Source organism: Zingiber officinale, chromosome 3B, assembly GCF_018446385.1.
Source record: "Zingiber officinale cultivar Zhangliang chromosome 3B, Zo_v1.1, whole genome shotgun sequence".
NCBI classification, from domain to species: Eukaryota; Viridiplantae; Streptophyta; class Magnoliopsida; order Zingiberales; family Zingiberaceae; genus Zingiber; species Zingiber officinale.
In genome coordinates, this window is record NC_055991.1 from 106,099,802 (window position 1) to 106,121,016 (window position 21,215).

A 21,215-nucleotide genomic window follows, 5' to 3' on the forward strand; every position below is an offset into this window, starting at 1 on the left:
TTAGACAAGTTGTTTTGTGAACTTGAGTTACATGAGAAGACTAACGCCAGAACCGAGAGAGACATCACTTTGTTTGCAGGTTCCTCCAAAGAAAAGACAAAGACCAAGCCCGAACCTGAAGATGAGTCTGACCAAGATTCAGAAGACGAAGAGTACCTGGTGAACCTGGTAAGGAAGATGTTCACCAGGAGGAAGAAGAACTTCAGCAGAAAAGACCTGCAGAAGATCAACTCCCTAATTGAACCAAGGAATGTGACTTGCTTCGGGTGCAACAAAAAAGGTCACTACAAGAACGAGTGCCTGAAGTTGAAGAGCGACAAGTCGAAGACAACCAAGAAGAAGGCTCTCAAAGCAACATGGGATGACTCGTCATCAGAAGAATCATAAGCCGAGGAGCAGAAGCACCAAAGCCACCTCACATTGATGGCCCGCGAGTCAGAATCGGAGGAAGAATCGGAAGACGGGTCCGAACCCGAATCGAGCCATGAGTCCGTACTCATTTCCTAAGGTCCTGTAGAGGTATACCATAGCTTAAATAAGAAATTTTTTAAAGTTATTTCATGTTTAGATAAAAAAAATTAACTAGAATTGAAAATGAAAATAAATTGCTCCTTGAGGAAAACCAAAACCTCAAGGAACAAATCACAAACTCTAATCTAACTCAAGACTTAACACTTGAGGAGGAAAATTCAACATTAAAAATATAAATTAATAAATTAAAAGGACTTTTAGAAAAATTTACAACAAGATCAAAAAATTTAGATCTAATTTAAAATATTCAAAAAGTCGTTTATAATAAAATCGGACTTGGCTGCAATTCAAGTTTGAATAAAATGTTTATATCACTAATAAATCAACATAAACAACAAACTAAAGCTTGGGTTCCGAAAGCATGCTTAACCATGCAAGTAGGAATTAACCAATATTATATACCCAAAGATAAAATATATTATGTAAAATCAAATAAACCAAATCAAAAGCCAAAACACAAACCTAGACCAACCAAACAAAAAACAAACTATTTTAGAACCTATCAAAAATCATACTATCATCAAGTTAAATACAATTATAAAAGTAATCGACATAAACCCAAAACTAAAACCTAAATCGGATCAGTAATTCAAGGAGAGGCTCCAGAATAGCTAGCACCTCCAAAACTAACCTACCCAACAGGATAACTAAAAACTAACCTACCCGGCAGGGTAATTAAGACTAGTTTAAAAAGGGATAACGGTTTAACTTGACCAACGGTACTGGTGAAGTTTTGGATGATAGTACGTTAGGAAAACTCTATCTATGCATATCTAGGAAGATATGACTTCAACCTGGTGCATTTGGCTTAGTGGAACTAACCAAAGCTACCCCTTACGGATCCTAACCACTTAGACCAAGGTATTGTATTAAGTTCAGTGGATAGGACTATTTGAAAAACCTCTAAGGCATGATTACTCTAATGATGTCCAAGTGACTCACCATAGCCCAAAAGTTTATCCAGAGAATTCTTATTTGTTGAGCCCAAAGCTAAACCTGAATCTAACACAAAGTTAAACCAAACCATAAAAATTAAACTTAACTTCATCTCACATAAATTATAGGTTTCCCCTAATTGAAAACATAGATCGGATGAGATGACTAAGGATTTCCAATCAAATCAAATCCAATCAAAATGAACCAAATTAAGTTAAATCTAATTAAATTAAATTAAATCTAATTAAATTGAATTAAATTAAAATTAAACCAAATTAAAATTGAAAATTCAATTTCAGATTACCTTTAAAATTCGTTTAAAATTAATTTAACTTAAAAATTATTTTAAAATTAATTTAAATTAAAAATTATTTTAAAAATTAATTTAACTTCAACATTATCTTAAAAATTATTTTAAACTTAAAAAATTATTTTAACTTAAAAATTATTTTAAAAAATATTTTAACTTAAAAAAAAAATCTTTTTTAACTTAAAAATTATTTTTAAAAATATTTTAAATTTAAAAAATCTTTTTAAACTTAAAAATCTTTTTTAACTTAAAAATTATTTTAAACCCTTTTAACTTTAAATTTATTTTAAAAAATATTTTAAACTTAAAAATCTTTTTTAACTTAAAAATTATGTTTAAAATTATTTTAAACATAAAAAATTATTTTAACTTAAAAATTATTTTTCTATCTTAAAAATTATTTTAAACTCAAAAATTATTTTAAAGCTTTTTAACTTAAAAAATATTTTAAACTTAAAAAAAATTATTTTAAATCTTTTATCTTAAAAAATTATTTTAAATCTTTTAACTTAAAAATTATTTTAAAAATTACTTTATACTTACAAAATTATTTTAACTTAAAAATTATTGTTCTAACTTAAAAATTATTTTAAACTTAAAAAATTATTTTAAATCTTTTTAACGTAAAAATTATTTTAAACTTAAAAAATTATTTTAACTTAAAAATTAATTTATCGTAAAAATTATTTAAAAAATTAATTTAACTTAAAAATTATTTTGAAATTAACTTAAAAATTATTTTAAATCTTTTCAACTTAAAAATTATTTTAAACTTAAAAATTATTTTAAATTCTTTTAACTCAAAAATTTTCTTAAGGGGAGGTATTCTAAAGTAAGAAATTAAAAAATATTCTAAATTAAACAATTAAGCTTAAGTAAAGTTAAAATCAAATTTCAGACTAACCCTAACTCCTACCTATTATAGGAAACCGAGTGGATCTTGGATAATGGTTGCTCCAAACATATGACTGGAGATCACACCAAATTCACTCAACTTACCTACAAAAGCTTAGGAACAGTTACCTCTGAGAACAACGGCAAACTCTAGGTAATTGGCATAGGTAATATTGAACTTAAAACTGACTTTATTATTACAAATGTATTACTTGTTGAAAATTTCAAGTACAACCTTCTTAGGTTCTTATCTTCGGAATGCTTAATCAAGCACTTAGATAACCCTACAATAAGTCTAAAAGGGTTTAGAAAAGATAACATCTATACAATTAACCTAACCACTTCTTCACTTAAGTGTTACTTAACACAAAAAGAAGAAATTTGGTTATGGCATAGAAGAATGTCACACACAAACTTCAGAAATATAAGAAAATTAAGTGTATTAGTTAGAGGATTACCAAAATTACCTAATTTAGACTCAATAATATGTAATGCTTGTCAACAAGGAAAGCAAACAAAATCCACCCACAAACCAACTAATCAACTTCAAACAAACTCTATACTAGAACTCTTACACTTAGACTTATTTGACTCCCATGGGGTCAAATCCATAAATGGAAGTTTATATTATCTAGTAATAATAAACGACTATTCTAGGTTCACATGGGTAAAATTCTTAAAAAATAAGGATGAAATTTTTGAAACCCTTACAAATTTTTGCAAGCAAGTTGAAAATGAAAAAGACCTTAAAATTAAAAGAATTAGAAGTGAGAACGGAGATGAATTTAAAAATCATAATTTTAACAAATTTTGTCTTGAAAATGGATATCACCATGAATTTTTGTGTCCTAAAACACCTCAACAAAATGGAATTGTAGAAAGAAAAAATAGAACTCTACTTGAAGCCTCTAGGACAATGCTAAATGAATATAATTTACCTAAATACTTTTAGGCAGAAGCTGTTAGTACAGCCTGATATGTGCAAAACAGAACCACAATAAATAAAATACATAACAAACCCCTCTTTGAAATATATTATAATAAACAACCGAATATAAAATACTTTAAAGTATTTGGATGTCAGTCTTTATACTAAACACAAGAGAACACTTAGGAAAATTTACTTCTAAAATAGAAAATAGAATTTTTATAGGATACTCACTAAATAGTAGAGGTTTTAGAATATATAATAAAGTTAAACTAAGAATTGAAGAAAACACAAATGTAAAATTCAAGGAATTCAACCAAAACCTAGAACAAACCCAAATTCAGCTAATTGATTTTAGTCAACACAATAATAATCACGAGGGAACTAGTGAAGATTTAAATCACGAAGAGGAAGATCAACCTCAAGTGAATCAACCTCCTAGAACCATAAGAGTCAACCCAAATCTTCCAATTGATCAAATAATTTGTGATCCAGACCTAAGGGTTCAGACCAGGTCATCCTTTAGAAACCTAAGTCAAATATCTCTGATTTCAAAAATTGAACCCAAAATCATAGCTAAATCTTTACTTGACCCAGACTGGGTCATAGCTATGCAAGAGGAACTAGCTCAATTTGAGAGTAATGAGGTTTGGGACTTAGTACCTCCACCCAAAAATAAGAAGATAATGGAAACAAAATGGGTGTTTAGAAATAAATTAAGCGAAACTGAGGAAATTAATAGAAACAAAGCTAGGCTAGTTGCTAAAGGGTTTAGTCAAGTAGAGGGACTTGACTATGATGAAACTTATGCCCCAGTAGTTAAACTAAAGTCCATTAGAATGTTACTTAGTTATCCAGCCCATAAAGGGTTCAAACTATATCAAATGGATGTCAAATCTGCCTTTCTAAATGGACTAATAAAAGAAGAAGTCTCTGTAGGACAACCACCTGGGTTTGAAAATTTAGATCATCCTGACTATGTCTTTAAGCTAAAGAAAGCCTATACGGACTTAAGCAAGCACCTAGGGCATGGTATGAAAGGTTGACCTCTTACCTAATATCCAAAGGGTTCAACCAAGGTCAAATCGACCCAACCCTTTTTGTCAAATCAATAAAAGAGGATATCATTATAGCCCAAATCTATGTAGATCACATAATATTTGGATCAACCAACTCAAAATTTTTACAAGAATTTACAAATCTAATGGAACAAGAATTTGAAATGAGTTTGGTAGGTAAATTAACTTACTTTTTAGGATTACAAATCAAACAAACAAATGAAGGTAATTATATTTATCAACAAAAATATACTAAAGAATTACTTAAAAAATTCGGGATTGAAAACACTGAAGAAATAAAGACGCCTATGACAATTAACACAATCCTAGATAACGACCCTAATGGTAAACCAATTGATTTAAAATACTATAGGAGTGTCATAGGTAGCCTACTATACTTAACTGCAAGTCGACCTAATATTTTATTTATAGTTAGTATGTGTGCTAGATACCAAACCTATGCTAAAGAATCTCATTTGACTCAAGTCAAACGAATCTTTAAATATCTTAAAAGAACATCAAATGTAGGAACTTGGTACCCTATAACTAATAATTTTGAACTAATAAGCTATTTTGACTCAGATTACGCCGGCTGTAAATTAGATCGAAAAAGTACAAGTGGTGGATGTCAACTACTGGGCTCATCACTTGTTAGCTAGTTTAGTAGAAAACAACACTGTGTTGTGTTGGACCCTGTGGTAGTTTTGATGTGATCAACCAAGTTGGTTAGGTCCTGCTTTATGTTTGATCCCTGTGTCTAAGTGTGCAGGAACTTAGGAGTGCAGGAACTCAAGGGGAAGACGCAGCAAGCGAGAAGGACGGCACGGGAAGGGAGCCGACGGGCTCGGTGCGTCCGAAGGACGAGAGAGCTGTGGAAGAGTACACCGATGGGCGAGAAGAACGTACGCGGTGTTCGAGGGTCGTTAAGCCGGGGAGGAAGACTGCTCGAGGAGAAGGCCGGGAATTGGGTTCAGGTGAGCCCTATTCCGATTGGCCGCAATCACCCAAAAGATCTGAGCGTCGAAAGTCAAAACAAAGGAAGAATCAGGCTAGAAACCGAGCTCAAGGCGTCCTCAACAAGAAATGGAGGCACCTCCAACTTGGAGGTGCCTTAAAGCTTGTTGAAGGTGCCTCCACCTTGGAGGCTCCTTCAACAAGGTTTAAGGCGCCTTAAGCTTGTTGAAGGTGCCTCCACCTTGGAGGCTCCTTCAACAAGGTTTAAGGCGCCTTAAGCCTAGTCAAAATGACCGTTCAGATGCGGATAGAGTTTTATCCGACCACTTACCTGGAGGCGCCTTGGACCCTCGAGATCATATTTCCAGAGGATATTTAAAGGCCCCTGGAGCTAGGAATTCAATACAACTCAAGCAATCAATACTGTAAGCAATTCCTAAGCAACTAGTGAGCTTCCAAAAGTGTAAAAGGCTTCTTCACCTTCAGAGAAGGAGATTTTTGTTAGTGTGCTTTTCATCGCCCTGGATTAACAACCCTCTTGGTTGTAACCAGGTTAAAATTCTATTTCTGATTTATTTTCTGTCTCCTTAGTTTAGTTGCTATTATTTTACTGCTGCTTTTATTTCTGAGTTGAAATCCGAGGAGGGTATAGTTTATTTTTGATTTCATCAATTCACCCCCCTCTTGCCGGCCTCCGCTGCACCTACAATTGGTATCAGAGAAAGACCGCCTCAGAAGGACTAACCGTCGACTGAAGCATAACGATCAAGACGATGGCTGGAGCAAATATTTATCCTCCAAAGTTCGACGGAGACTTTGCTACATGGAAGCGAAAAATGGAGGTATTTTTAAAATAGATTTTGATATTCTTATTACAATGAAATATGGTTTTGCAACGCCGAAAGATAAAGAAGAAAACACATGGAGCAAGAAGGAGCAAGCCGATTTCGTCACCAACACAAAGGTTGAGTTCCACCTGCTCAGCATTCTGCCACCTCAGGAGGTAAATCGAATCGGAAGCTACGACTCTGCGAAAGATCTCTAGGAAAAATTCCTGGAGCTCCACGAAGGTACCTCCGAAGCAAAGCTAGTGAGGCGTGACATCCTCCAGAACCAGTTGACGAACCTCCGGATGAACCAAGGCGAGAAGGTAGCGCAGCTCCAAGCAAGGATCAAAGAGCTGATCATGCAACTAACCAATCTTGGAGAAGAGGTAACGAACCGGGACTCTATCCGGTACGCGCTCAACGCCTTCCCCAGAACTCCAGAGTAGGCCTCCTTAGTAGATGCATACTACATCTCTAAGGACCTCGAGGTAAGTACTTTAGAACAATTGTTTTCCACTTTTGAACTTCACGAATCTCGAGTTTCAGAGCCCAATGGAGTAGAGAAGTCCAGTCAGAACATTGCCTTAAAGGCAAAAATGAACAGTTATGACTCTGAAGCCTCGGTTGATGAATCAGAAGCGGCACTACTGGTAAGACGCTTCAATAAATTTTTTAAATCTAACAAATTTAGATCGCAGAGGCATGAGAGAAAAAGAAGAACGACTCATTGCTACAACTGTAATGAAGAAGGGCACATCAAGGATGACTGCCCGAAATTGAAGAGAAAGCAAAAGGAGAAGGTAAAGACCAAGTACAAGAAACCAGAATCCTCCAAACACAAGAACCTGAAGGCCACTTGGTCAGACTCATCCTCCAAATCAGATGTCGAAGAATTCTCGGGGATAGCTCTAATAGCTAACCATCAGCTGGAAGAAGAGTCAAGCTCAGAGATGAGTATCGATGAAGGGGGAGGAACATTAGAAGAGGAAAGCTGCAGTGAAGGGGGAGCCTCACCGAGTTAGGTAAGTCAGGTACGAAATCTAACCCCAACTCAGTCTTTTCACTTTATTAAATCTCTTTCTAAAGATTTATTCGAATTAGAAAAAGAAAATAAAGAATTAAAAATGAAATTAGCAAAAGCATGTCCACTTGAGATGTACGATAGCATAAAATGTAACGCCCACCCTTCTTACCTAAGGGCGGCGCTACGTTCTTATACTACTTACGTACATGTTTTACTATAACAGCGGAAGAATAAAAACTTTAAAGAATTTAATTTATTAAGCATAATATCACATATTCTGATTTGTTCAAATGTGCATATATTGAACTTATAACTAAAAATATTAATTTGTCCGAATCGTCCTAGCCGAGCCACCACCACACACATCACTATCTGCTCCTCCTGCTGCTCCGTTGTTCATCCAGCTTTCTCTTTTATCTGCGGTACAAGGAAAGTAAGCTATGAGCACTCATGGCTCAGTAAGTTCCTTTCCTACTCACTAAAACTGAGAATCATCGTATATCAAGAATGGATCAACATATCATCGTCTCAACTAATCATAACATATCATTCTATTCAAACATATCATGCATATTTCTTATTCACATATCATTTCATAGAAGCATGAATATCATATCATAAAACAAATAAATCACAAGCATAAGACATACAAGGGCATCATATTCATCTCATAATATCACATGACATTATATCATATCATCATATAATTCAAGCACATATGAATGTAGGCAATGCATCGTGAATTTGAAAACTTATACTTAATAGTACTTGAAATTAATATCATCATCATTTGGGATCCCGGTTTGTACCACATACATAATGCGCTTCTTAAGTAGGTCCAAGGTAGCAAGTCTTGAGCCCTACCATGCATACATACTAGGCCCGAGTCTTACTCCATCGACCTAGGGCACTCAAAGGCCCATTACTGACGAGGCCCGAGTCTTACTCCATTGACCCTGGGGCGTTTACGGAGCCCACCCTTGGTACAAACCATAAAAATAACTTATCATGCATAACTATCATATCATGTCCTTAACAATCTTTCATGCATTTATTCTTTTCATTTCTTTTCATTATGTATAGCATTTTCTATGCTATCACATATCATAACATAACTTCATTTCTTTTCATTATGTATAGCATTTTCTATGCTATAACACATCATGGCATATTTCATAATATAACTTCATTATGCATATCATTTCGTAACTAAAGCAATCATGCTTTCTAACTTATTATCATATCATTTTCATACAGCATGGCATAGACATATTTAATTTTTGTTCTAGGGTTTCTAGGGCATCTATCCCTTCATGGCCGAACACATAATGATTCATTTAGGTCATACAAACATGTATCACATTCACACATTATCAAGTTTTCATAAGAAGTACTTTTAACCCCTTAGGTTTCATTTCCAAGGCCTCTAGGTCCTTTAAACCTTACTTGGCCGAAATTCATAGAATATAAACTTCCTTTAAGTGGCCTAAAGCATGGGAAACCTAAGTAAATTTCATAGCAAGATTTACTAAGAACATCATACACAAAGTTGGATCATAAACAAGCTAGGACTCTTGTGATCTTACATGTCATAAATCATGTAACTAATTTTCTACATTCCAATTAAACATGAGAGCATTAATCATCTTTCATAACATAATATCACAGAGGTCATTGAGCATATTAGAATTTTGTTTAAGCTTCTCTAAACCATCACCTTACCATGGCCAAAATATTAAGAGTAAGGTTCATGAGTTTCTTTCAACATACAAGTATACAACTCTTAAGAACTTTATATCATGTCATATAAGCATAGTTATTTTAAATTCAAGGTCCTCCTAACCCTAAATTCTTTCTTGGCCGAAACATGAGAGTGGGGTTCTTTTGGTTCCAATCAACTTCCAAGCAAGAAAACCATAGGAAGGTCCTTAGCATTTCATAGAGGGAACCTTGCACTAGTTTGGTTAGACAATAATTTTCCTAACCTATTTACAATATTTTTGATTGAAATTCTAGGGTTACATACACCTCTAATCATGCATCATATATGTATAAAAACATAGGGGAAAACTTTCTTTCAAGGCATAGAAAAAGAATCCGAAAATCACGTGAAAGCCTTGTACCGCAGGTGAGGGGAAGCTTACCTTCTTTGCTTAAGTTTCCTAGAGTTGAGAACTTGCTTGTGGACCTTTCTTCCTTGCTTGCTTTGCTCGGCACCAATGGAGGAAGAAGTGGCTAGGTCTTTTGGTGGAGAGGAGGAGGAAGAAGAGGAGGCTTCTTCCTCTTGTGTTGCTCGGCAACAAAAAGAAAGAAAGAAGGGGGAGAGTTGTTGCTCTCGGCAACAAGAGGAAAGAGGGAGGGAGAGTGCTCAGCACAAATGGAGGAGAGGAGGAGAGGAGGAGAGTGAGTTGAGGATGAAGCCCCCTCCATGCCTATTTATACTAAAGTGAGGGAGGAAAACTTGACTTGATTCATCCTCCTCATTTACTTCTCCTCTTTATGAGAAAGAATATGCTAGAGAAATGCTTCTTGAGTTTCTCTCTTTTCTTTCTCTTAATTTCTCTCCTTTCTTTCCTTTAATTATAATTCCCATCTCTCCTCTTAGAATATTCACTCCTATCACACTTGGTTAACACATGCATGCATCCACAAGAGAACCAAGGATCAAATCCTTCTCCTAACATATTTTTGTACAAAATAATTCATGTATATGCATTATGCATAAATATTTCATACATGCATATATAATATCTCATATTTCTTTTATTTACATTAATTCCTTGCATTATAAATCATGTATAGAACTTTATATTCTCAACTTTACTTTCTTTCATAAAGTTTTTAATCATCTAAATCCTTCCCATCGTAACATTCAACGTAGACTATTTACACATTCTTTTCATTACATTCGTACTCTCATTGCCCTTACTTTATCTAGGCTTTCTAGGGGTGTTACATAAAATCAGAAAATGATAAATTAAAATTAGAAATTGAAAAATTGAAATCTGATGCATGTTTAAATACAAATAAATTTCCAAACTCAAAATTAAAAATTTATGAAAAATTGAATTGGTACATTAGAAACCATCAGGGTCAACTTAAAAGAGTACCCAAGAACTATGTACCCCCGAAATTTCTGAATAACCCTGTAGGAAGGAACCTCTATTGGGTTCCGAAATCTGTGCTAAATTAATTCATTTAAAGCTTACAGTAAGAAAATTAAACTTTGAATTTCTTTATGGAAGCTTTGTCTAAGGAAGTGGTTGTTGCTCCAATAACCAAGAAGGCCTAGTGCCTCGCCACGACCTAGAAGCCGAAATATTGAAAAAAAATGTTTAATTAACTTTCTGAAAAAACATTAAACAAGAATTAAATAATACTTTGAAAATTTTTCAAACATTTATGGAAAATCAATTTTAACTTAGAAATTATTGTGAAAAAGTCATAGATTTTTTTTTCTTAGAATTTTCTTTAAATCTCAGTTATTTTTACTAAGAATTATTTTTAAAAATTAATTTTTCCTTGGAAAATTCAAAAACTCATTTGACTTGAATTTTTAAAAAAAAAATTCAAAAATTTATTTGACTTAGAATTTTTTTTTTCAAAAACCTCATTCTTACTTAGAATTTTTTTAAAAAAAATTCAATTTTATGAGATATCATTTTTATTAAATAGAAATTTAATCTAAAGTTAAAAAAAAAATTCTAAAATATTTTTTTAGTTATCACCCCGTTTTTGCTGTGATCAAAGGGGGAGTGAAAGGTTACAAGTTAAGAAAATGGGACAAGTTAAGGGGGAGTTAGAAAGTTTAAAATGTTAATATTTTTCTAAAATGTGTTGTAATTTTATTTATTACAAAACTTATGCTTAATATGCTAGTTTAGTAATTTTTCTTTAAAATTACTTTTTGTGTCTGTTTTACCCTAACTTCAACTTGGGTTTATGCACATCAAAAAGGGGGAGATTATTGGACCCCGTGGTAGTTTTGATGTGATCAACCAAGTTGGTTAGGTCCTGCTTTGTGTTTGATCCCTGTGTCTAAGTATGTAGGAACTTAGGAGCGCAGGAAGTCGAGTGGAAGACGCAGCTAGCGAGAAGGACGACACGGGAAGGGAGCCGACGGGCTCGGTGCGTTCGAAGGACGAGAGAGCTGCGGAAGAGTACACTGGTGGGTGAGAAGAACGTACGCGACGTTCGAGGGATGTTAAGCCGGGGAGGAAGACTGCTCGAGGAGAAGGCCGGGAATTGGGTTCGGGTGAGCCCTATTCCGGTTGGCCGCAATCACCCAAAAGATCGGAGCGTCGGAAGTCAAAACAAAGGAAGAATCAGGCTGGAAACCGAGCTCAAGGCGCCCTCAACAAGTAATGGAGGCGCCTCCAACTTGGAGGTGCCTTAAAGCTTGTTGAAGGTGCCTCCACCTTGGAGGCGCCTTCAACAAGGTTTAAGGCGCCTTAAGCCTGGTCAAAACGACCGTTGAACTGCGGATAGAGTTCTATCTGACCACTTGCCTGGAGGCGCTTTGGACCTCTATTGGAGGCGCCTTGGACCCTCAAGATCAGATTTCCAGAGGATATTTAAAGGTCCTGGAGCTAGGAATTCAATACAACTCAAGCAATCAATACTGTAAGCAATTCCTAAGCAACTAGTGAGCTTCCAAAAGTGTAAAAGGCTTCTCCGCCTTCAGAGAAGGAGATTTTTGTTAGTGCGCTTTTTATCGCCCTGGATTAACAACCCTCTTGGTTGTAACCAGGTTAAAATTTTGTTTCTCATTTATTTTCTGTCTCGCTTTTATTTCTGAGTTGAAATCCGAGGAGGGTATAGTTTATTTTTTATTTCAGCAATTCACCCCCCTCTTGCCGGCCTCCGCTGCATATCTATCTACTACTGAGTCAGAATACATAGCTATAGGTGAATGTGTCACACAATTATTATGGATGATGCACACCCTAAAAGACTTTAATTTAAATCCTACAAATGTAAACGTAGCTCAATTAATTTAACAAAAAAATCCTATGCATCATTCAAGAACCAAACACATTGAAATTAGGCACCACTTTATCAGGGATCATGCCACTAAAGGAGATATTAAACTCAAATACATTGAGTCCAGGTCTAATTTAGCTGATATATTCACTAAACCCCTCCCTGAAAGTGAGTTTAGTAATCTACATCAAAAATTAGAAATGTGTTTAATAGACTAGGATTCTTAAATTGAAAAAATTGTTTTTAAAAATATTTTTCTTAAATTCTAGGATAAAACTTTTATGTTTTAAAAGTTTCCCGTTTTTAGAATTTCAAAAATCAATTTTAGCCTTAGTTTAGATCACTTCCTTAGAAAGCATGTTCCTATGATCTAAGGTTTCAGCATCTCACCAACACACTAGGGCTATCTTGTTTGTGTATTTTAAACTTAGAAAGGGGTGAGATGTATAGGCAGATTACCTAAACTTAATATGCTTATTTTAGTGCATCAACATAAGTCTGAGCGTTAACTACAAACTACACATTTTTCAGCTTAGTCAAACACTAACTGATTACAATTAACTTAATCTGACTAACCAAGTGAAACCTATTATCCTCTGATAGTTAGCAAGTAACTAATCGGTTAGACAATTATTTTTTTATGTCAGGTTCAAGGGAAGGATTAATTCAACTTATTTTCATACTTAGTACCAAAATTATTTTCTCTGCCTTGAAAATATTTTTGAAAAATATTTCCTTAAAAATATTCTTTTTTTTTTAATCTGAGATTATAAAATTATTTTTACAAATCTAATTTGATAAATCTATTTGAAAACTAGTTTTTATAAAACTAAGTTTTTGAAAATTGGATTTTATAATCTTATGTTTCTTAAAAAGTTGACTTTTATATAAAACTTATATACAAATCCAATTTTGAAAATTTGATTTTACAAACTTAGTTTTGAAAATTAGATTTGTAACTTGGATTTTATAAACTTGGCCTTGTTAATCTTACTTTTGTAAAGTAGGTATATTTGAAAATTAGCCTTTTCAAAAAGCTAGTAGATAAAGTTTAAATTTTACAAAGTTAGTAAGTTATTTTTATAAATTAGCTATTTTTTCAAACTTAGCTATTTTTGAAAAAACTAAAAGATAATGTTTAAAGCAAATTTTCTATGTTTTCTACTTTAAACTCCCCCAAGTCAATCTAACTTTAGTTCAGATTCTCAATTGCGATTTTTTTCTTTCACTTAAGCATTTACTTGTATCTATTCTATATTTTTTTTTTTGATGAATGTCAAAGGGGGAGAGTTAGGTGGTTTAAGTTAGTTAACAAACAAAATACAAAATATCAAAACCTAAACCCTAACCTAAAAACCATCTTAATTGATTGCTTACTTTTTGGATATATTTTTACTAACTTAACCCAGGTTGTCATTGCATCAAAAAGGGAGAGATTGTTGGCATGCTTAGTACTAATGGTCTAACTCTGGTTTTGATGAATGACAAAGTAGGTTAAGTTAGTTTCATTGTGATCTAACACTTTAATTAAGTGTGTAGGAGAAGCCCAGATTGGTCGACGGGCTGATCGGATGTCTAGCACGAAATCCAGCTAGGTAAATGGGTCGACTTGATAGTAGTCACGAAACCTAGATTGGTCGACGGGCTGACTGGATGTCTGGTACGAAGTCCAGCTAGGTCGACGGACCGACCTGATAGTTGGCACGAAGTCTAGACGGGTCAACGGACTGACTGGACATCTGGCAAGTAAGTTAAGGTAAGTCACTGGAGGAGAGTGACTGTGAGGACACGTTCCCGGGTAGGGAACTTAAGCATCAATCCAACTTAGATCCATTTCAAAAATCTAAGTTGAGATCGTGACTAGATTCCGGTCTCGGGGAGACGTAATCTAATTACTACTCTTTTTCTATTGTGCTAACTTCTGTTTGCAGGGTAGTTTAAACTATTATTTTGCCTTGGACTAATTCTTCATGCAGGAGAAGGACTTTTAGAAAGGTGGGCCGGGCGCTCGGAAGGGATCCGGGCGCCCGGACCAGTTCTTGGCGCCCCGAAGGAAAATTATATCCTCGACAGCTTGGAGTGCGCCCAAATCCAATTTTCGTCCTTCTCATCGAGCAGGCTTCCATCCTGACTTTACGTCCCTCGAACGTCATGCACGTTCTTCTCGCCCACCGATGTACTCTTCTGTAGCTCTCTCATCCTTCGGACGCACCGAGCCCATCGGCTCCCTTCCCGTGTCGTCCTTCTCGCTAGCTGTATCTTCCGCTCGACTTCCTGCGCTTTTAAGCTCCTGCACACTTAGACACAGGGATCAAATAACAAGCAGGACCTAAATAACTTGGTTTATCACATCAAAACAACCACGGGGTCCAACAATCTCCCCCTTTTTGATGTGCATCAACCCAAGTTCAAGTTAGGGAAAAACAGACAAGTAGTAATTTTGAATAAATTACTAAACTAACATTTTTAAGCATAAATTTGTAATTAAAATAAATTGCAACATGGAATATAGTTCTATATGATACCAATTTTGAAAAGAATATCTTTTTATTCAAACAAAATTTTGAAAATATTTCTAACTCCCCCTTAACTTGTGTCTATCTTAACTTGTGTCTATCTCTCCCCCTTTGATCATAGCAAAAACAGGATTCAAAATATTTCAAGATAAAGTCTAAGTTAATGAAAAAGATTTTCTAAAAAGTTCTAAGTCTGTTGAGAAAAAAATTACTAAGATTTTTCTTAAGTTTTTGAAAAAAAATTAAGTTAAACCAAAAAAAAATTAACTTTAAAAGACGTTTTATCTTAGGCAAAAATAGTTCTAAAGATTTAAATTTTTTTTTAAGCATTAACTAATGTTTTACTAAGAAGTTAATTAAACTTTTTATTTCAATATTTTGGCTTCCAGGTCGTGATGAGATACTAGACCTTCTTGGTTATTGGAGCAACAACCACTTTCTTAGACAAAGTCTCAAAAGAAATTATCTGTTTAATTTCTCTTCTGAAAGCCTTAATTTAAAATAATTTTAATCTAGCACAGATTTTGGAACCCAAACGAGGTTTCTTCCTATAGGATTAATCAAAAATCTGGGGGGGGGTACATATGTTTTAGGAATTTTCCTAAGTTGACCTTGATGCTTTCTAATATACTAGTTTAATTTACCAAAAATTCTTAATTTAGATTTTTGAAAAGCATATGAACATGCAGTAGATTTCAATTTTTCAATTCGCATTTTCAAATGATCATTTTCTGATTTTAAATTGTCAAGCAATTTACTTAAATCAGCATTCTCATTTTCTAATTTAAGTAAATCTTTAGAAAGTGATTTAATAAACTTAAAGGACTGCTTGGGAGTTAGATTACGTACCTCACTTACCTGTATATCCGTAGCTCCCCCTTCATCACAGCTTTCTTCTTCTGATGTTCCTCCCCCTTCATCTATGCTCATTTCTGAGCTTGACTCTTCTTCCAACTGATGGTTAGCCATTAGCGCTAACCCCTAGAATTCTTCGATGTCTGATTCGAGGGATGAGTCTGACCATGTGGCCTTCAGGTTCTTCTATTTGGAGGAAGATTGTCGCTTTTCCTTTACTTTTTCCTTTTTCTTCAATTTTGGGCAGTCATCGTTGATGTGCCCTTCTTCGTTGCAGTTGTAGCAACGAACCGTTCTTTTATTTCGCTGAAACCTCTTTGTCTGCGATATGAATTTATTAGTATTAAAAAAATTATTGAAACGTCTTACCAATAGAGCCGCTTCGGATTCATCAATCAAGGCTTCGGAGTCAGAACCATTTATTCTTGCCTTTAAAGTAATGTTCTGACTGGTCATCTCTACTCCATTGGGCTCTGCAACTCAAGATTCGTGAAGTTCAAAAGTAGAAAATAAATTTTCTAAAGTATTTACCTCGAAGTCATCAGAGATATAGTATTTATCTATAAGGACGTCCATTCTGGAGTTCTGGGGAAGGCGTTGAGTGCGTACCAGATCGAGTCCTCGTTACTTCTTCTCCAAGGTTGCTTAGTTGAGTTATTAGCTCCTTAATCCTTGCTTGGAGTTGCGCTACCTTCTCGCTATTATTCATCCAGAGGTTCGTAAGCTGAGTCCGGAGGATGCCGCGTCTTGCAAGCTTCGCTTCGGAGATACCTTCGTGAAGCTCTAGGAATTTATCCCAGAGATCTTTCGCGGAGTCGTAGCTTCCGATCTGACTTACCTCCTGAGGCAGCAGAATGCTGAGCAGGTGGAACTCAGCCTTTCCATTGGCAACGAAGTCTGCTTGTTCCTTCTTCATCCATTGGTGCTCTTCTTTGTCATTAGGAACTTCAAATCTATATTTCATAGTTAGAAGAATATCAAAATCCGTTTTGAAGAGTACCTCCATCCGGTGTTTCCACATCGCGAAGTCTCCGTCGAACTTCGGGGGATGAATGCTTGTTTCGGCCATCGTCTTGATCTTCATGCTTCAGTCAGCGGTTAGTCCTTCTGAGGCGGTCTGGCTCTGATACCACTTGTTGGTACAGCGGGGCCGGCAAGAGGGGGTGAATTGCCTGAAAAGATAAAGTATACCCTCCTCAACAATTTCAACTCAAATAGTGCAATAGTAATAAAATGATAAAACAAAAAGACTTAGAAAGAAAAGACCAAGAATTGACTTGGTTACAACCAAGAAGGTTGTTAATCCAAGGCAATGAAAAGCGCACTAAGAAAGTCTCCTTCTCTGAAGGCGGAGAAGTCTTTTACACACTAACTGCTCAGAACTATTACTAGGAATGAATACAGAGTTGGATACTTGAATGAGTGAATATTTCCTAACTCCAGGGGCCTTTATATAGCTCTTGGAAAGTCTATCCCGAGGGTCCAAGGCGCCTCCAACAAGGTTCAAGGCACCTCTAACCAAGTCAACGGATAAAACTTTATCCACGCTCAAACGGTCACTTTTGACCAGATGAAGGTGCCTTCATCAAGTCTTGAAGGCGCCTTCAAGCTATGATGAAGGCGCCTTGAGTAGTATTTCCAGCACACTTGCTTCTTTGCTTCAACTTTCGAAGTTTCGTTCTTTTGGGTGATTCCGGCCAATCGAAATAGGGCTCACCCGAACTCAATTTCCGGCTTTCTCATCGAGCAAGCTTCTTTCCCGGCTTTACGTTATTCGAACATCGCGCACGTTCTTCTCGCCCACCGGTGTACTCTTCCGTAGCTCTCTCATCCTTCAGACGCACCGAACCTGTCGGCTCCCTTCCCGTGTCGTCCTTCTCACTAGCTGCGTCTTCCGCTCGACTTCCTACGCTCCTAAGCTCCTGTACACTTAGACACAGGGATCAAATAACAAGCAGGACCTAACTAAATTGGTTGATCACATCAAAACAACCACGGGGTCCAACATTTTTGAGGTTTTATTAACCTTTAAAAATATGGGATTTTAATTGTTTACTCTTTGGAAGAGTAAAGTATGGTAAAATTTGAAGATTTGAGCTTAACTAAATTGGCACAAATTATGATAGAGGTTAAAGAAATGTCAAGTTAGGATTTTGATATTTTCTTGGGAGATAAAGACAAACTTAGGTTTATTCTTTAAATTTATCAATTAATTAAGGATACTTAGATAATTTAGGTATATTATTTATGCTAAATTGTCATAATTGTTTACCCATCATATGTCATGACATCATATTTACATTCATATCTTTATGAAAAATATCATATCATGTCATACATACATCATCTAGTTATAGTATGTTTTCTTTTGAAAAATACTCACTCACTTTGATGTATGTCATAAATCATCATGCATTATTTTAATTTCTTGTAAAGTTAGGACAATGACATTAATCAATAAGTGACATCCTAGGTGGATGATCAATTTTAAAATGCCTAGATAGAAATGCATGATCCCTTAGTTTAGGGAAAAACTAATATTTACACCTTACAAGGACTATAAGTTGACTTGTATGTGTTTTAGTGTATATTAGATACAAGTAAGATACTAGAAGGATGAATAAAACTTAAGATGTTGATTTAGTGCATCCTTTTGAGTTTTAGTTTCATCAAAACACATAGTTTATGTGTTATCCAATCATGGGGAAAACAAGTGTACAAGTCATGTGCATTTAGCTCAAAGATCATGATTGGAAATTAGTTTTGAAAATAATTTTAAATATATTTTAAAAAAACCTTGGTGAAGGCTATCTTTTGATAGATATCACCATTGTATAATTAGACACAAATTAGAGCAAAATATTGAAGTTTTCAAGAGTTTCCAAGTTTATGTCAATATTTAAAAATAGGAATTAGAAAACTATTTTTTCATGATAGTATATGACTTAAGTAATGTCTACGCAAATTTTCATGATTTTTGAAATTTTGTAAAATTATTTATATATTTCTAAAATTTAGTTGAACTTGAATTCAGAAATTCAGTTATGATAATCGATTGGGTCAATCTATTACCACACCCTAATCAATTAGGGTGCATTCCCATGAGCACAGTGGCTCACAAAATAGATCAATGTGATTGATTAAAGGTCATCATCGATCAGAGCAATTGATTAACACTTAGTAATTGATTAAATCTCAACTTTAATTGATTAAGAGAGGTTGTAATCGACTGGTAGCTGACGCCAATCGATTAAGAATGCTGATTTTAGTTTAAATGGTCTAATTTCAATCCATTAAGTCATGTTTAGTCGTGATAACTATTCCTAACCCTTGGAAGTGCTTAGATAACATTTAAGGGTATTTTTTTTGTTGAAACAAGAGAGAAATGGTTAAAGAAGACTAAATTAGAGTTTAGAATGATGTTTAGTTTCAAAGTTAAATTTTAAACCTCAAAACTTTAAATTTTAGGTTTTCTAAAGGTTTAGAAACTCCAAGTCATTATTGATGCAATGACAAAAAGTTTGGAGCATGTTTTCAGGTGGAGCTACTCCTTAAATACATGACTTAGATTTTTTTTTTCATCAAAACAATTGAAGGTTGAAAACCTTCATTGTTATAAATGCTCAAGGTTGAGCATGGGAGATAATGAAAAATGGAAAATCTTCATTGTCATGGATAATTAATGCTCAAGGGTGAGCATTGGGTACAATGAAGGGTATGCGACCTTTATGGTAATGTTTTAAACAACAAGTGAGGTTGTGAACAACATGAGATAACTCTTAAAGAGAAGAGTTTTTTATGTGTGCCAAAGTGGGAGAATGTAGGATTTAAGTTAGAAAATTCTCCATGTTCACAAGGGGAGATTGTTAAACTCATATGTTAAGGGGGAGAAAGTAAGAAATCCTCATTCATGCTTTGGCATGAAGAAGTTGAGGCTAGTGGTTTAGCCTAACTTAAACGTATTGTCAAACATAAAAAAGAGAGAGATTGTTGGTGTCATTGTCCCTAGGTCAAGGTTGGCCAAGGCTGACTAAGCTTGAGTTGGCTCAAGCCTGAGTCTTGATGTTAAGTTTTGATGTTTGATAATATATGGAGACTGCAGGTGTAATTGTCCATTGGGGAGATTTTTAGTGTAATTTCCCTCTAGTCAAGGTTTGAACAGTTTGATATGAAGAAAAGTCAAGTAGGTTAAGGTTGACCGGATACTTGACTAGGAAGTCTTGACTAGAGGTTAAGCAAGGGCAAGACCAATGGAAAAGTTAGCATAAGAAGAAAATCTAAGTGGGTCAATGTTGACCAGACACTTGATGTGAAAGTCTTAGTGAGTGCAGCAGACAGTTGAAAAGCCCTAGTGAATAAAGTTAGGCAGATGGAAAATCCTAGTGAGTGATGGAAGGTGAAATCCCTAATGAGTGAAGCTAGGCAGTTGGAAAATCCTAGTGAGAGAAGCCAAATGAAAATCCCTAGTGAGAGAAGCCAAATGAAAATCCCTAGTGATTGAGTCAGGAAAATGAAAGTCCTGGTGAGTGAAACCAGGTGAAAAATCCTAGTGAGTGAAGCTAGACAAATGAAAATCCTAATAAGTGAAGCTAGGTGATGAAAAGTCTTGGTAAGTAAAGCCAGGTGAAAAGCATTAGTGAGTTGAAGCTAGACAGTAAGGATGTTCTAGTGAGTGAAGCCAAACAGTTGAAAATCTAGGGGAGTCAAAGGTTAAACGGGCACCTTGTGATTAGAAGTCCAAGTGAGTCAAGGCTGATCAAACACTTGGAATGATATAGTAAGTCCAAGTGGGTCAAGGTTTACTAGATACTTGGTACAATGAGAAAAGTTCAAGTGGGGTCAAAGAATTGACTAGACACTTGGTCGAGAAGTCCCAGCAAATTAAGGTTGACCAAATGCTAGGCAATGAGAAGTCCCAACAGGCTATGATTGACCAAATGTTGGGTGAAGGGAACCCTAGACTTAGGTTTGGAAGTTAGGGTTTGATAATCGATTACAATGTGTATTAAGAGATTAAATAAAAGGGTAATCACTTAAACTTAAAGTCGCGAGAAATAGAATGAAGCTGAATCGATTACGATAATCGATTTAGCAATTCTTAAGCAATTAGGCTAATCGATTAAGGCTATTTCTATGAGAAATAGAATGAAGCTGAATATGTAATGACCGCCTTTCTGAAACCCAAACCTAAAGCACGGCCGTTACTCTTTTCATACTTTCTAAGGACATTGTTATTTTCACATCGCTCGATTAAGAAATCTAGTCTGAACTTGTTTGCACTGTTAAACCATGGTTTGGAGTGAAGCAGGGCTGAGAGGTGCTCTATAGTTGTGAAGGGGGTCTGGACAGCGTGACCCAAACTAGCCCTGTGGCCCTACCCATGAAGGGGCATGCTATGT